General features: G+C 48.0%; 1 long non-coding RNA gene across 1 annotated transcript in view; it reads left to right on the forward strand.

The window, feature by feature from the left end:
* LOC140843561 (uncharacterized) overlaps positions 1-10413 on the forward strand; it is a 36452-nt gene extending 26039 nt beyond the window's left edge. Inside the window, exons 2-3 of the long non-coding RNA XR_012121414.1 lie at positions 8614-9042; positions 9816-10413. This is a non-coding gene — a long non-coding RNA (uncharacterized lncRNA). The remainder of the gene's footprint in view (positions 1-8613; positions 9043-9815) is intronic.
* The last annotated feature ends 6542 nt before the right edge of the window (positions 10414-16955 follow it).

Here is a 16955-nt window from a genome sequence, read left to right on the forward strand (position 1 = left end):
ACACATCCTGATTCTCAGTGAAATGCCTTCTGCTCAGAGGTAGCATCTTCAGTTGCTCACAAGGTCCTGGGCTCCTCAGTGAACTGACCTGTACCCCTGGGTGCTGAGCAGATGACAGATGCTTTGGTGACACACTGAGTGCCTTTTAAATCACTTTTTCCAAAAGCAGAAACAGTTTTTTCCTTGTGGGGGGGGCTCATTTGGAAGACAGAGGGGCCAACTTATCCTCAGCAGGCCCAGGGAGGCGTGTCTTAAACACTGTGGGCTGTGCAAGGAATCCGAGTGGAGTGGGCAGATGGGGAAGGGGGCAGATGGACTCCCAGGGCAGCAGTAGCCCGGAGCTGGGTGCCTTTGGGGGGCTGCATTGAGGCAGCTTCTGGGAGCCTCATGGCTCCCCACAGCAATGCCTCCTGGTCCCTGGGCTGACCTCCACCTGGCATGTCCTCGCCCTCTCCCAGGGTGGTGACCGGGCACTGGCTGAACTCATCTCAGAAGCAGGAGACTTGGTGGTTTTACAGAGGAAAAGCTGGGAGCTGGTAGGAAGGAGAACCGAGGGGCTGGGTAAGGAAGGTGTGCTGGATCACATGGTGTACCCCAAGTCCACATCCAGCCAGGACCTCAGAATGGGACCTGATTTGGAAATAGGATGTTTGCATATGTAATTAGTGATGATGAGGCCACCCTGGGTAGGGTGGGTACCGTGGGCCTCAGTCCATGTTTCGTGTGCTGCAAGTAGAGGCGAATCTGGACACAGAGGGGGCTCCGTGTGCAGAGGAAGCAGAGGCTGGAGTGAGGCGTCTATGAGCCAAGGAACGCCAAGGGCACCAGGAACCACCAGGCGCCGGAGGAGGCAGGGAAGGGCCCTCCCCAGGGCTTCTGGAGGGAGCGTGCCTCTGCCAGCACCTCACTTTTGGACTTTGAGTCCCAGGACTCAGAAGGAAGGATTCCTGCCCTTCCCATCCAGCTGGTGGCCCTCGTGGTGGCAGCCCCTCGGACATGCAGACGGGCAGCGGCAGTTTCCACCCCCACACATGTGGCCAGGCTGCGGCTGGAAGCTGAGGCTCACCCGCCGGGGCCTGTCTGCCCCTCGGCCTGGCCTCCAGGAACAGACCCAGCTGGGCTACTCATCTTTAATCTTCACAGTAGTTCCAGCGAGGAAGAAAACTCATTCTCTCCGGGGCCCCGCTCCATCTCGGATGCCTCATGGGTCCTCTGACGCAGGCCCGCAGTGCTGTGGGCCTGTAGTAAGCAGTGGGGACCCCCTGGGCCCTTCGGTTTTTCACTCAGGTCCTGGGCCCTCCTGTCAGGGCATCAGTGCTGTCCGTCCCATCTCGGGCAGCCCCCCTCAATTCCTCCTCTGAATTTCCCCTCTAATACACCACGAGCTGAAAAATCAAGTAATAGGGCTGGAGTGAACTGTCTGAAACAATGACTAGGTTTTAAGTGGCAGCCCAAGGGCTGCATTGTCAGCAAAAAGCGAGAGAGGGAGTGCATGAACTTTGTGATATTTCATTCAACTGCTCAGAGGCCTCTGAAACCTGCTCCCCGATTCCAGCTCCTGGTCCTGCCGAATGCGGTTGCCCGGCAAGTTACCCCATTAGGAGAGCATCAGCCCTCTCTAGGGCTGAGAGAGCAGTCCCTGGCCTCCCGATTCCACAGATGCCTGTTTTTTATTGTGGTAAGACACTCATAAGATAAGATTCACCATTTAACCATTTTAAGTGTACAATGGCATGAAGTGCATCCACATTTTTGTGCAGCTGTCACCACCATCCGTCTCCAGGTCTTGTCCATCATGTGAAACTGAAACTCTGTCCCCATGAAACACTAACTGCCACCCCCCGACCCCAGGCTGCTTTTGTCCCTATGACTCTGATGCCTCGAGGCACCTCCTAGGAGCAAAATCCTACAGGGTATTTGTGTCTGGCTTACTTCTCTCAGCATAATGTCCAAAGCGCCATGTTGTAGCCCGTGTCAGAATGTCCTTCCTCTTTAAGGCTGGATAATATTCCATTGTTTGGGCGATTTGGGGTCACCAAAGTCTGCACCTGCTGGCGGAAGCGTGAGCGCTGCTACCGTTGTCTCTGAGATGCCGGGTGGGATGTGGCGTCCGTGGCTGCCCTGTTCCCTCCTCGTCCCCACTCCTCCCAGCAACCAGCTCGGTGTGGGGAGGACTCTGCTGGCTTTCAGTTCTCACTGGCTCCGTGATGGTGATGACAGGCCTTAGCGTCTCCATTTGACAAGAAAGGAGACACACCGGAAGCATCTGTACCAGTGTCACAGAGTGAAATGGGTGGTCCATGTGTGTCTGAGGGTCCTGCCGGACGGTGAGCCCAGGGCACAGATCTGTCCTTCCTGTGACTTGGAGCCCCTGGTGCTCACATAGCTGCCACCAGGGAGGGGTCCAGGGAGTCTGTGCCTGGGACAGGCTCCAGGGTCACCCCGATGGAGGCAGGAACCCTGACCAGCTGGCCCACCTGCCCCGGCACCTTTATCAGGACAATCAGCCCCTACTGAGCCCTGATTTCCTTTTCTCTAATATTGGTGAAATGATAGATAGCATTTACCCCCTAGAACTGACGTGACAGTTGAAACCAGATGATCTATATATGGCACCAAACACAGTGCCTAGAAGTGGTAGGGGCTCACTAAGTAGGAGCCAGTTATTAATATTGTTAAAATCCTAAATTAAGGGAAAACATTTAAAGTGTGGTCCATCCATGTATTTCAGTTTTGTGCTGCAGTTAAGATACTGTGATTATTATTTTGTATTTATAAAATCATTTAATGCATGGGGAAATTTTTATACTACATTAAATTTTTTTAAGTTTCCAAAGTACATATACTATAAGATTTCAATTATGCTTTAAAAATAGTATTAAAGACCCAGGATGAAATATTAATAGCAGGTATATTTGGGTAATGAGATTGTGTGTTACTTTTTTTCTATTTCTTTATTCTTCCATTTACTTTCCATGCAGCAGATAACTATCTCTATAATTACAAATATAATATATCAAAAATGTAAGAAATGCAAATATACACTAAGCAGGCTTTATTTTTTCATCTCATAGGGTCCCCAGCCTGGGCTACACACGGGAGCCACCTGGGAGGGCCTTCATTGCAGCAGCCAGGCCACACATCTGGGCAGGTGCCCCTGGACAGCTGAGCCCAGGGACCACTGCATCATAGCCTCGGCTGTGTTTTATCCAACCTTAAAGTGGCTCACCAGTGTTATTTCTAGACAAATAGTGTCATTCTTATTTTTAAGTCCCAAACAGAAATTGAGCACAGCTCTAGGATTACAGTTGATTGACTGAGTATTTTGTTGATATAAATTATCAGGACCCAGATAAGCAGAAAGATGTCTAAGTAAGTGTTTATCTCAGCACTGGTAGCCCTTTATCCCTGTTTAACCTATTTTGCCACTTCTCTTCATGCCATCCTGGCTGCTTCTAAGAAGCAGGGAAGACTAGGTAAGCCTCGGAGGAAATTCTGTGCCCAACGGTGGTGACCGCTGACTCAGGAGGGCCTCGGGTCTAGGAGGAGGACAGGGGTGTCAGGACAGGGTCTCTCGTGACCGGCCAGGGAGAGAATGATGGCTCTGAAGATATTCTTGCTCTGAACTGCTGTGATCCATGAGGAGCCCTCGTGTGCAGCTGCACGTGCTCTCCAGCTGCCCCAGGAGGCCCATCCCCGTGGGACGCCCGTGGCAGGCTGCCGAGACTTGGTTTCTGCACTGCGGGCTGGGATGACACGGCCCCTTCCCGATCCGCACCTGACTGCAGGCGAGCGGCAGGCCCGTGGGCCCCCACCCGCGCCTGAACCTGGCCTCTCACTCCCTCCCAGGCCGTCGGTGGGTCGGGGCTTCGCGCACGTCAGCGGTCCGAACCCAGGCAGCCTCTTCCTTTGTTTTTATCTTTGTGCTCTGACCCTTAAGGTCACTGGTTTGTTTTGTTCCTGAGGTGGCCAGCAAGGTTTGATATTGTGTTCAGACTCCAGGTGACCCCCAACATGGTTTAATCTCTAAAAAGAATAGTGATGCCTATGCACGTTAAGACAGATTTTTTCAAGCGCTCACCACTCCTCAGCCAGACCCCGCACTGGGCGGCCGCCTGTGACGAGGGCCCTGCCAACACATCATGGTCTCTGTTTGGCCGCCCACTGCCCTCATTGCCCCCCCAGGGCACCCAGCAACACTACTTTCAGACAAGACCAGCTTAGCCAAAGCAGTGCCTACTTCCTTTTCCAAACAGGCCCCACAGGGTTTGCCAGCTGTTGGCCCTGTGTGCCCAGGAGAGGAGCATGGGGGTGGGTGCAGATCATGTTCCAAACGCGTCTGCCACCTCCTGGGAGCCCGTGTGACTGCAGGGCCGTGAGTCAGGCTGAGCCTCGGGAACCCTGTGTTTTGTTTCTCCAGCAGGCAGTTTGTAGGGCAGACCGACCCAGAGCCTGTCCTTACCGAACAATAGCACAGAGGTATGTCCCTCCTTGTGCTAATAAATAAAAGAGTTATAAAAGGAATTGAGGTCACAAGTCTTTGCCAGGGTAAGGTATTGTATTACAGGGGTGAGAATTTCACCCAGATTGTGTCTTTTAAGCCCAAACTTGGGGGTCGTGTAGGCATTTTCCTCACAAAGCTGGGAAACACCCAGAGGTCCAGCAAAAGATACTTTTACAAACTTGATTTAGGTCAAGTCCCTTAAAACCCAGCTTTCAGCACAGGCTCTGGTGCTGGGCTGGGGGCGCTCCCAGGACCCCTGACCCTGAGCTCTCCAGCTTCTCTGCTCCAAATACAAACACATGTGCGGCAGCAGGGAGAGCAACTGCATAGGAGTGACTCACTTCTCCTTTCGTAAATGAGTCATTCTTCCTGAGAATAAGTCCTTGAAATGACATTGTATGACCCATTACCTTTCTAAACACCTTACACTCAAAGGAAACAAAGTGACTTCAATGTAAGGCTTTTAACAGGTGCCCAGAAAGGGCTGAGTGGGGGCTGGGGCCAAGGACCTGTCGGTGAGTTTCAGTGAGGCCAATGCTGGCTCACTGGAGGACCGAGATCCCGGCATCTCTGTGAAGCCCTGAGATGCGGGGTGTGAGCGTGATGGCTGATGAGCCCCTCAGTTAGCTTCCACCCGATACCGCCTGGCTCTCCACACGTCTCTCCGAGAGGCCTATGTCCTGGCCTCTGACACCATGTCTGCTCAGAGATACTAGAAAACAGGACGGGTGTTCTGCACACACAGGCATGACCCACGAGCACAAGAGAAACAGGGCAGGTGGCATCACAGTGGCCCGGCAGGGAGACGTGGGGTAGGGCCGGGATCACAGCCTTTGCGATCTGCACCTGCCATTTCCAAGGGCATAGTGTACCCTTATCTGAGGAACTGAGGTCCAGGGACTTTTTAGTTTCTGACATTTTGATAGAGGCAAACATCCTAAAAAGGTTACTCAGGGAAACATCCAGCCCCCAGCAAGAGGTCGCTCAATGGCCACTGCCCCAAATCGGAGTCGGCAGCTTGAATGGAGCAGGAAGGGGCTGGTGGAAAGCAGGCGTGGCTCCACGGCACCCGGATTCTTCAGTGTATTCCTCAGGTAAAGGGCTCTTGGCACAGGCAGAGAGCTGGTATTTCTGTCATTTGAAGAGCAGGCGCATCATGGGCCAGGAAGATGACCTAGTGAAGTCGTTGCTGTATTGGTGTTACTGAGGCCGACTTCACCATCCGGAATTCCTAGTGGTCTGATATGGATGCTGCAGAAAGCGTGTGAGGCTTCCACAATAGGACATGGAGGAGGCCTGTCTGCCCCACCGTCTTCCTCTACCCGGACCGAGACGCCCCACACCCACAGGGTGTCCACTTCCATTTGCGCATTACCAGCGGGTGGAGCCGCGAGGCACCGGAGGTGCGGAGGTCCCGGCTCATGCTCTTGGTACCACTCAGCTGGGAGTGTGGGGCTGGGCGTGTAAGGGAGAGCGTGCAAGGAGGGTGGCCAGCAGAACGAGTACCAGGCAAACCCCCGTTTCACACAGCGTCAGCACTTGGCACCAGCACCTTCAGGGGACAGGTTCCCAGAAAGGGTGGCGTCCATGTCTGGGAGGAGGGAATTGCCAGGAAAAGTCTGGAGGTGGCGGGCTGTTGAATCGCTGCTGAAGGAGAGGTGGGAACCGTCAGAGGTCACACAGATCCCTGAGGCTTCCCCCTCTGCCTCCCGTCTTCCTGCAGCAACCCTGAGCAGGTGTGAGCCAGGCGGCTGGGCCCCCAGCCCGCGAGTCCAGCCCACCCCAGCGCTGAGGCCCTGAGCTCCCTCCCTGGGTGCCTGTCTGAGTGTGTGTGTGTGTGTGTGTGTGTGTGTGTGTGTGTGTGTGTGTGTGTGTGTGTGTGTAACAAGCAGTTCTTAGCCCTTCAGGCCCCCAGCCTCCTGCCTCAGTGGTTTTCCAGGACGGAGATGAGCCCCACCAGGGCACAGGCTCCGCCTCCCATGCCCATCAGGAAGCCCATCCCCAGGCCCCCCCCAGGGGCCCTCCTGGGGCTCAGCTCCCCCCTTGGGAGGCCCCTGTGCTTTTCCTCACGCTGTCCAGAGACCATAAGGAAACGTCCCCTGCTGAGCCTCATACCAATGAGATGAACTGGCTTCCAAACACTTCCCACCAAGAACACAGCCTGCACAGTTCAAGGGTAAAAACTGAGTTTCCTCCAGGAACGGCTTTGTTATTTCACTGGTATGTGTTGATCACTGGAGGGCTTCCCGCAATGCCCCCTGGCCCCTGCTCTAGAAGAATCTGGATCAAACACGGGCACCTGTGGACACAGGCAAAAGGCAGTGGAGACAACACACAATATGCGAAGAACACGGTCTTCACGTTCTCGAAAAGTGAAACCCAAGTGTCAGACGTCTGTCTTTCTCATACAGGTTATACTTTACTCTATAATGATGCCAAGCGCCGATTCATTTTTAGTGCAAAACAGATCCCAGTTCTGAAGTGGGATATTTTGAACAGGTGTGTTAAAATTACTTGCAGACCTTTTTCAAACGCTGGCTGAGGAGCAGTTTTCACAGCAGAAGCTGGAGTTACCCAAACTCCACACTGAGGCGAAGCTGATGGACCTTGTAGACGCGATGGGTCAGCTGCCCTACATGAGATGCCAGCACTGGATAAACCACTCACCTGCCTACACCGCCACCTGCTGCCACGACCTGGAATATACCTGTTAATTAGGAGCCTGGTGGAAACACAGGTTAGAGAAAATATAAAATAAAACCGCTGTGGAGGAAGAGTGAACCAAATTCCTTAAACAACAGCATAAGCTCCTTTAGAAGTGTCATGAGCATCTATGGTCGAGCAAGGCTGGCTCCGATGTGACCCTCCATGCCGGCTGGCCCGTGAGGCATGACCGGTCTGTCTGCAGAGCAAGTCAAAGCCAACCTGGAGGCCAGGTCTTCTCAGCACCAGCAGCGCTGTCAGCAAGGCCTGTTCATGCACGAGCAATGCAAGCGGGTTTCTGTCCTCTCATTTCTAACTAAAATCATTCATTGGCTGTCCACACTCAAACTATGCCTGGGAAAGTGCTCCGGGCCACGGGTGGTGCTCGCTGGGAAACTGTTTGATGACAACCATCAAATGGGTTGATGTTACATCCAAGAAGAGAGGTTGGGCAAATAGCATCCATCAGTGTGAGACTCTGGGTGCCGTGCATCTGACGTGCAGTAGGTCAGCCCCCATCACGTGGGCAGCCATGCTCAGTCAGCATCCCAGCCGCAGGGCACAGAGGTTTCGGTGAATGATGTGGATGGTCAATTTCTCATTCAAGCAGAGTTGACAGCACATGGCATATTTCATAAGGGTTGTTTTTTAATTCAGTAACTGTGTTATACAGACTCTTAGCACTCACAGCTTCCAGACCCGCCGGTTCTCAAGCTTGCCTACTGGGAAAGAAGCTCCTTCTAATAACAAATGTCTTTCCCTTTTCCAGTGACCCAGTTATTTTACATGCAGAAAGGGGAACAGTCACAGAGAATTGTGAGCATCTGAAGTCAAGTGAAGGGAACACTTCTCAGCTCTGGGAGTGTTTTCATTGTTTTGGGAATGTAATTTCTGAAGAAAACATTTTTATTCCTGGCCACAGACCATCCCCCAAACAACAACTCTTTGTGGTTCTAAGGAGTAATTTTGAGGCTTTATCCTCATGACAGGCATTCTTTCCTATGGTGCAAACAGTCCTGGTGCCCTACCATTCACACTGATAAAAGATGTATTTTTATAAAGTACTAAGCAGGACAGATGGTGGGATGAGAACAGCGATGTGAGTGAGAAGCAGGTTTCAGCCTCAGGAGAAGGGAAACAAGCTTATATGCCAGGCTTTTATTGCATGGCAATCACACACAGATGACTCTTGATAAAGGCTCGTGGGGGACTCTGGGGGACCCAGGGAGAAGCTTACGGAAGCGGATACTATCGGAGTGTCCAGAATGGCGAGGAGGGAGACATCTCCAGGCTTTGATCCAATGGCTTTTACATCCCAAGGACAACTTTTGTAGCCAGAATGTTTTCAATGTGCTGAGCTTTGTCTAAATGGAAGAAATAATGGTTTGGTTTTTTTCTTCTCCCAGCCAGAGTAGAAGAAAGAATAAAGCACTGCAGGACGAACCACGTGGAGTCTGCCAGCGATGGTCGCCCAGCGGAGAGGCACTGCGTATTTCACCCTAGGGCCGGGCCCTCCAGAAACGGCCCTTTGCATGATGACGTGTCCATGGCTGACTTCTCCAGAGCATCAGCGAGTCTCCTGTCTAGAGAGCTGCTCCTGAGGTTCTAGGCTCGTGGGGCTGCCATGTAGATGTGGGAGAACAGAGGACACATGGCAGAGGCGGCCTTCTGACCTTTCTCTCCTTGCCATTTATGCCCGATCTAAGTCACTTTCAGCCTCCATCTATGTTAAATCCATAATCTTAATTCTAAATTCCTACGTGTCCAGGGCCTTTTATACTTGGCTGAGAAAGAGTTGAAGGTCATCTGTTCAAGTACAAATGCAGTCTCAGAAGGTAAAACAGTTTCTTGTTTTGATTTATAAAATTTTCAGTGAAGTGACTTTACCCATGTCTTTCTCCAAAGAAGGTTTTCCTGTGTCCTCACTAGGAGGCAAGCTGGTGATCTTAGAAGGAGAAATCGAAAAGAGGTTCTGGGGGCCCATTTAAAGAAAGATGGAGGGTCTGATCTAGAAAAGTATCTTATACAACAGCTTTTCTGCAAGATATTAAAGCACTTTATAAGTATTAATTATCTCACTGATTCTCATCACACTGTATGAACCAAAGGCATTATAGAAGGCTGGTCCCCAACTCACTAGGCCAGATCTCAAGCCGCCTTTCACAGGCCCCGATTTCTAAATCAAAATACTTTCAGTTCCCTGTTATTCAGAGGTGTGACTGAGTTTATGAAGGATCCGATCTTTCTGCCTCTTTTACTTAATGCCTTCGAATCATTAAACATTTCTGTCTCTGCCCCATCTTCCCCCTTTTATACATGTTGATTTGGTATGATTAGAAAACATAGATACATAAAAAGAGGCTAAGCCAATCATAAGCCCATAATCATTAAAAATTACATTGGAAATTTGGTATGTATTCTGAAAATTTTCTAAATTCATGGGATCATGTATTTTTATTTTCCTTTAATACAGTTTATTTTCCTTTAATACAGTTTCGTGGGCATTAGTATCATTAGTATCAGTATTGAAATGGACTTAGGATGTGGGCTGGGGATGAGGAAGGGGGCACACACATGTTAATATTTCATTTGTTCTTCCCTGCATCAGCAGCTCCATGCGAGATGACCTGCCCTGACGTTCCTGTTCGTCTGAGTACAGACCGGCCTGGAAAGAAGAGGAGCTTTGGTGACAGTCGGCTGCTCTGTGATGTGTCTGCATGTGCGCGGGCAATGCATGCCCAGCAACTGGGAGCTTAGCCTCCTGGCACAGCGAGTGGGTGCCAGCCAGAAGCACCCCGGATTCTGAAGGGCGGGCTGAGCATCTGTGAGCCCTTCCGCATAGAAATCTGCAGCGAGGCTGAGGGTGTTTAGGACACCCGAACCAGCGTGCCGCGCAGAACCTAGGCTTCAATAAAAAGCCATTTAGACACATTCTGTACCAGAGGAAACAGGATACACGGAAAAGTGGAAACCCTATTGTTTACTTGGAGGTATGAAAAGAAATAGGTCAGTGATTTGTTTCCATAGTGACCATTATTGAAATAAGACCAACTGACACCAATACTGATTTACTCTCCTATTCAAGCCCCTTGAAAGATCACTTTCATCTAAGTTGGTTCTTGAATATAAACAAGAAGAGCACGTTACCATTCACAATCATTATCTTTTCCACTTGCAAATGAGACTTTTTAAAATAATAAAGTTAAAATAACCCAGATCCATGCCATTCCAGTTTGTGGGTTTACATAGAACATGTGTTTTCCATATAGGAATGGTGCTGTAGGCTTCTGCAATTTAATGATAGTTACTAAGGTCATATTTGTTTTTGCTTTACCCCAAACTTCAGGATTTCGATTTGCCACTGGTGACCTCTGCAGCCACATGCTAGTCTGAGTTATGAACTTGGGCATTAGAGCTGTCCTATTCCTATTTACAAAAGGTTTTGATCGGACCTTAAAAACCAAGGGCAAGATCAAGTACGGAGTATGGAATGCAACTGTATACATGGGGGTCCAGAAATTATGGCCATGTTAGCCATCAAGATGAACTGCTGCCTGGTGTCATCTTCTGAGGAGATCGGTATCAATTTTCAAGGCAGCTGAAATGCCCTAGTCGGCCAGGCCGTTTCAGTGGGTGCAGGTGGGCCCAACCTCCCAGGTGAGCGGAAATGGAGAAATAAACAGCCGCTCTGCCCACCTCATCCATGGAGGCGGGCAGTCGAGGGTCTGGGTCAGGGGGATCTTGTTCCACGCAGCAGGCTTTCTGTGTCTGGGCCATTTCCTTGGCTCGGCTCTTTACCTTTGTAAACACAGCTTAAGTGGGTCAATTCTCAACTGTGGGATGTGGAGATCAAGTCTTACTATTTGTTCCAGACTCGAGTAGCTGAGTAAATGCAAGGCTGTGTGTGGGCGGTTGGGCAGCGTAGGAGGGAGTGCTTACATGTGAGTGTGTGAGCATGTGTGCATGAATGTGCATGTGTGTGCGAATGTGAGTGTGTGCCCACGTGCTCTCCAGGAGGCAGGGACGAGGGGAAGCCCGGTATCCGCTGCGCGGCTGAGCTCTTCAGCTGCAGCCGACCTTTAGTTATCTGGGTCCCGGCCGCCCAGCCAGCAAGGTGACCCAGGACCTCTTCCTCTCCTTCACCTGCCCTGCGGTAATTTTGTTTCTACTTCCTGTTCGCACAGACACTTCGGTGGAAGGAAAAGAAATAAATGATTTCCTGAGGAAGATGGCAGTGAGAGCAGATGTTGTACCTTTTGGCTAAAATTAGGTGAGAAGATTACCAGTGGATCAGCGTAAAAGTAAGGAGCTTAAGCGGCTGGTTTTGTTTCTGCACTAGGTCAAGGATTCTGTTTCTTATTTCTGTAGCATAAATGTATTTTTTTTATATCTAAGCAATTATTATTCTCTCCTAACATGACAGGCACACGTTAATCCCAGTGCTAGTGTGACAGGAGAGGGCTGTAACGGACAGCACTTTGCAAAGCATGAACTTTGGCCTAGCACAGCAAAGCTGCTCACCTGCCTTCGAGAATGGAAACTGTGAGTCACCTGAGCCCCGCCCCGCCTCCCTGCCTTATGGCTCCGCGGAGAAAGCTCCGGGCTTCTCTCTCTTTGGGGTTTCCACCCTGTCCGTCTCTGAGGATGGCCTCCTCCCCCTTCCGTATGGTTGGGAATCTAGCAGACACAGTTCAAGTTATTCAAAAAGTGTGAGCCTGGGCAGTTCACCTGTTTCCTCAAATTGCTGATTCCGAGAACAGAAATCAATCATCACCCAGTAAAGCCAGAAAAGGACATTTCTTTTACTTGTTTGCTTTTTAGGGGTATCTGCCAAGTTGGAAACCTATGTAAATGACTTATAACCGACTACTAAAAGCACCAGACAAATCCTAAAAATTCCTGTGCTCATTCAAGACAGAACTAAAACGCCAAGTACAAAATAATAACTACGTGCTGGTTTTCATGGTATTTCTGAGTTTCTTAATAAAAGTGTCCCTGTAAAAAAAAAAAAAAGTAAACTACCTTAAAAGAAAACTGAGATAGAGGAGAGAGAGAGAGAGAGAGAGAGAGAGAGGGAGGGAGGGAGGAGGGCCCGAGGGAGGGGGGCTGTGTTGGAGAATCTGAATTTATAAACGGTGGAGGTATACTATTCCTATTTACAAAAGAATCTTTGTTTATGAAAGACTTAATAACACTTTAAATTAATGTATTTATGAAACTCATTAATTCATCAATTCATTTTTGCTTTTATTTCCAAATTTGGTATGTAATTATGGAATTATGAAATATTACAGACACACACAAGGCACAAAGAATCCTAACAACACCATATATCCAGCGCTCGGCTTAAACACATCAAACCCCCTATTTGTCTTCCTCAGTCACAATGCCCTCCCCCCACAAAAGAATGGTCACTGTCATGAATGTAGGGCCCGTTGTTCCATGTAGTTCATCACACCTTTACAGTACATTCACGCATCCTAAATGATAAACACCATTTTTATGTGTTTTGAAAGCCCATAGAACCGATACGACACACCGATCTCACTGACGGGCCGTATCACACATTTTCCTGTAGGTTTTACGCACAGGGGCCTGTGTCACTGCACTTCACTCATTTCCCTATTGGATAGCAGTGCATCGGGTAAATGCATCACAGTTTATTTACTACCCATTCTCTGGTCAGGATTCTCTTTAAAGAGAGCATTTCAAGTATTCCTCTGTTGAAATCTGTGTTTCAAAACCTGGTTTTGCTTCCAATCTCCCTACTCCTCAGAGTTACCTTTTCTGGTAATTTAGCCTTAAATATTCAAAGTCAACTTAAAAACAAAACACAAATGATTTTTTTCTGACTATACAAGTGATTCATAACCATTTTAAACTAAACACAAAAGTATAGTTCTCCACTCCAGCAAATACCACTGGAATACATTTGTTGTATTTCTTTCCAGCAATTTCCCCGCACCGATCTACTACTTTTGGTTTGCACAAACCAAACGCTGTCGAAAAAAGCAGTTTCCCTTGCCATTAAAAAATCTTTGAAAATTGACATGTTAATGATTAAAAAGCATTTCCGCACATGTTCCAATTGCTAAGCATTTAGCAGTTTCGATAGTCACTCTATTTTCATTTAACAAATGTTTAGTGAGCACCTGCTCCATGTCATGAATGATGTAGAAAAGACAACAGTGAAAGAGATTAAGATTGTGTCTTCACAGAACACTAAATGTAAAAAAACTATACAGGGGATTATGTGATCATTATCGCACCATAAAGCATAAGCTGAAGATACCTAAGAATAAGCTTCAGTAACAGCAAGGTAGAAAACAGCCTCAAGGAACAGGGAAGACTTCCACCAGTTGAAGAGAGAGTCCAGCGAGATTCAGAGATAAACGGTGGTGTGTGTGCGTGTACGTGTGTGCATGTACGTGTGTGCGTGTACGTGTATGTGTGCTTGCAGCCTTTAGGTGGGTTCATCTGGGTGCTGGGTCTGTCCACTGGCAGTGAGAACACACTGGGAGGCGGACAGGAGAGTGAACAGACCATCACCCCTTTATGAAAACCTGTTTGCCTAAGTCTTGGCCCACGTTTCTGGTTATCTCGTAAAGAAGGCATCCTAAATGTTGAATTACAGGGCCATGGGTTTAAAGGAATCACATGTCTGTATCACCAGTGGTCTAAGTAAAAGGTGGTGGCCTGGACACAAAGTCAGCCTCCACGGTGCACCAGTAAGCTATTTTTCACACTGCAGTAGCTAAGGTGAGTGGCTATGACACAAGTTTGCTCTCAGTTACGAAAAACACATTGAGACAGATATTACTGAAATAGCTGAGGCATGTGGGGAGGTGTGTATCTTTGCCATCTGAATCACACACAAACACACACACACACTACTTAGGGGTGTACTAAAGGAGAATTACGCAAGAGGACCTGGCTAGGGTGGGGGACAGCATGATTTCACAGAAGGACATGAGAGATTTTAGTGAATGGGAAGACACTTTGGGAAAGAAAGGGTCAATATTATAAATAAATTAATTATCTCAAAAGTATTTTTAAAATCTAACAAATTCAATAAAATTTGAAAAAGGATATTTTAAACAAAATAATTCTAAAGTTAATTGGAAGAAGTAATGTTCAAGAACAGCCAAAAACATTGGCAGTAAATAAATCCACTCAAGTAATTAGAAATGTTTCTCTTGATGGATAAGAATGGGATTGGGGGCTCTGGGGTGTAGGAGTGAAATAGCAGCTGCTGTTTCTCATAGAGAAGCCCCAAACCTTTAGCTAACCCTGTGCTAATTAGTACAATTAAAAATATATACTTTAAAACATAAAAAGAGAATGTTGTGCTGTTCTGAGCTGCATGGGAACAGGCAGACATATTAGTGGGACAGAAGACAGCCCAGAGTTTTTAAAACAATTAAAGAAAAAATAAAACTTTAAATCAGTGACACAATTGTTAATACTTTGCAAGTAAAATAAATTTAGACCACTGCTTCACAAAACAAATATAAAATAATTGAAAGAAGGAATGAAAAACAAAGGAATACCCACAAGACAAAAAAATATACCTACATACCTACATGCATATATATATATACATACACACATACCTACATGCATAAACACATACATACCTGCCTACATGCCTACCTACACATACATACATACATGCCTACCTACATACAAATATGCATACATATCTACATACCTACATGCACACATGCCTACCTACATACATACACACACATACATACCTACATACACACATAAATACATATCTACATGCCTACATGCCTACCTGCATTCATACATGCATGTCTACATATTACATACATTCCTACCTGCATGCATACATACACACATACCTACCTACCTAGATACATGCATACACACATACCTTCATACATACCCACCTATATAGACACACATACATGCATGCATACATACACACATACATATCTACATGCCTACCTACATTCATACATGCATGTCTACATATTACATACATTCCTACCTGCATGCATACATGCATACACACATACGTACATGCATACACACATACCTTCATACATACCCACCTATATACATACATAAATATCTGTGCTTGGTGTAGTGGTAAAGGAAACTGTACAGTAAAAGGTAAAGATATTTGAGTTCTAAAAACATTTAAGCTTCTATATGCCAGAAAAACACGTAAATTTCAAAGCCAATGACCAAATGGGATAGCTATGTACTAAAATGATGTCAATGTTAATAGTAAATTTTAAGGATTCCTTACAAATTAATAATAAACATCCTAATAGAAAAACAGCCAAACAACATAACAACATATGAGGAAGAAGAATAAAGCCAATAAATGTACAAGCAATTTCAATGATCTGATCAAGGAAACACATATTAAACTAATGATGAGAGGGATACACGAGCGGGCCCACGCGGCGCCCAGATCTGCTTCCCGTGCCCGTCTCCGGGGAAGGAACCGTGTCTCTTCGAAGGCATGCACGTTCTAGTGAACACAAACACACACATCTCGGTGGTCTCAGATAAGGAGAAGGAAAGTGTGTCGAAAAGTATGTCTTAAAATCGTATCCTGCAGAATGCACAACCAAACATGGATAACATGGATCTGTGCTGTTTAAGTTAAAAGTTAGATTACAAAATTTTTTTTTAAATGTCACACTGTTGCAACAACAGCCTAGGACTTGGGCCACATTTTAAATCGGTGGCTGTCTTTTCAAATAGGAGTTCCTTCTGCCCTGGAGGGACTCCAGCAGCCTTGCCTGGCCTGCAGGGGCCCCGTGAGCCGAGCCAGAGGCAGAGACAGAAGTGCAGTGACACTGCACGGGGCGCTGCTGGCTTCCCCACATCCCTGGCACAGCTGAGATTTTCCACAAGCAAAGTAAGAAGCTCCATTACACTGTAAGTGGAGCAGTTTATAAAAGAGACCAGGCATACCGGGCCAACTGGCGAGATTTGCCTCTTATCCCAAAGCCTTTAAATAATTGCAACTTTAAGAGAGGAAGCTAAAGGTTATCCATGCCCTCTTCTAGGGAAAGAGCGGGAGACTAGTTCATTATAGTGAGAGACTCTGATATTCGATGTGGACAGGCCTGTGCACCCCAAGCTTCTCTCTAGGGCCAGAACTATACTCAGTTGGCAATCCGGACCAAAGAGGAGGAGAGGCAGCATTTACTCAGTGCCAATATGATTATACGGGGCCCATGGGGCACGTGTTTGCACTTGGGTTGTCTCCAGTAACACACGTAACTGTGAAACAGGATTCTGCGGGGAAGCAGAGGCGTAGGAAGACAAGGCTCTTACCCGAGGCCCTGGCGAGCTGTGCAGGATGACACGGGAACCCCATCAGAGGCCCTCTCCAGGCTCATTGTCACCCCGGCCGTCCTCGGGCCCCACTCTCTGGGTCTGTGAAATAGAGTCAGGCATTCTCGAAGCGCCTTTGTGGCTCTAATATTCTGGAACTCTCTGATTCAAGATGCGTACGCATCAGAAGCTCCCCGAATCCCACGAGCAGGGCCATCGTATTTGCAGACTCAGAGTTGGGGTGGGCAGTCTGTTGTCGGATCTCTGCGCCACTTCCAGAAGCAGCCACCCATCTGGAACGCAAAGCCAAGTGTTGACATCTCCAGTGTATTTCATTTGTTCATGGAGGTGACTGAGAGAGAACATTGCATAATGGGACTCCCCAGATTGTCTGGGGTGCAGGTAGATGGGTGAGGACAGTGTG

Source organism: Manis javanica, chromosome 9 (assembly GCF_040802235.1).
Source record: "Manis javanica isolate MJ-LG chromosome 9, MJ_LKY, whole genome shotgun sequence".
NCBI lineage: Eukaryota > Metazoa > Chordata > Mammalia > Pholidota > Manidae > Manis > Manis javanica.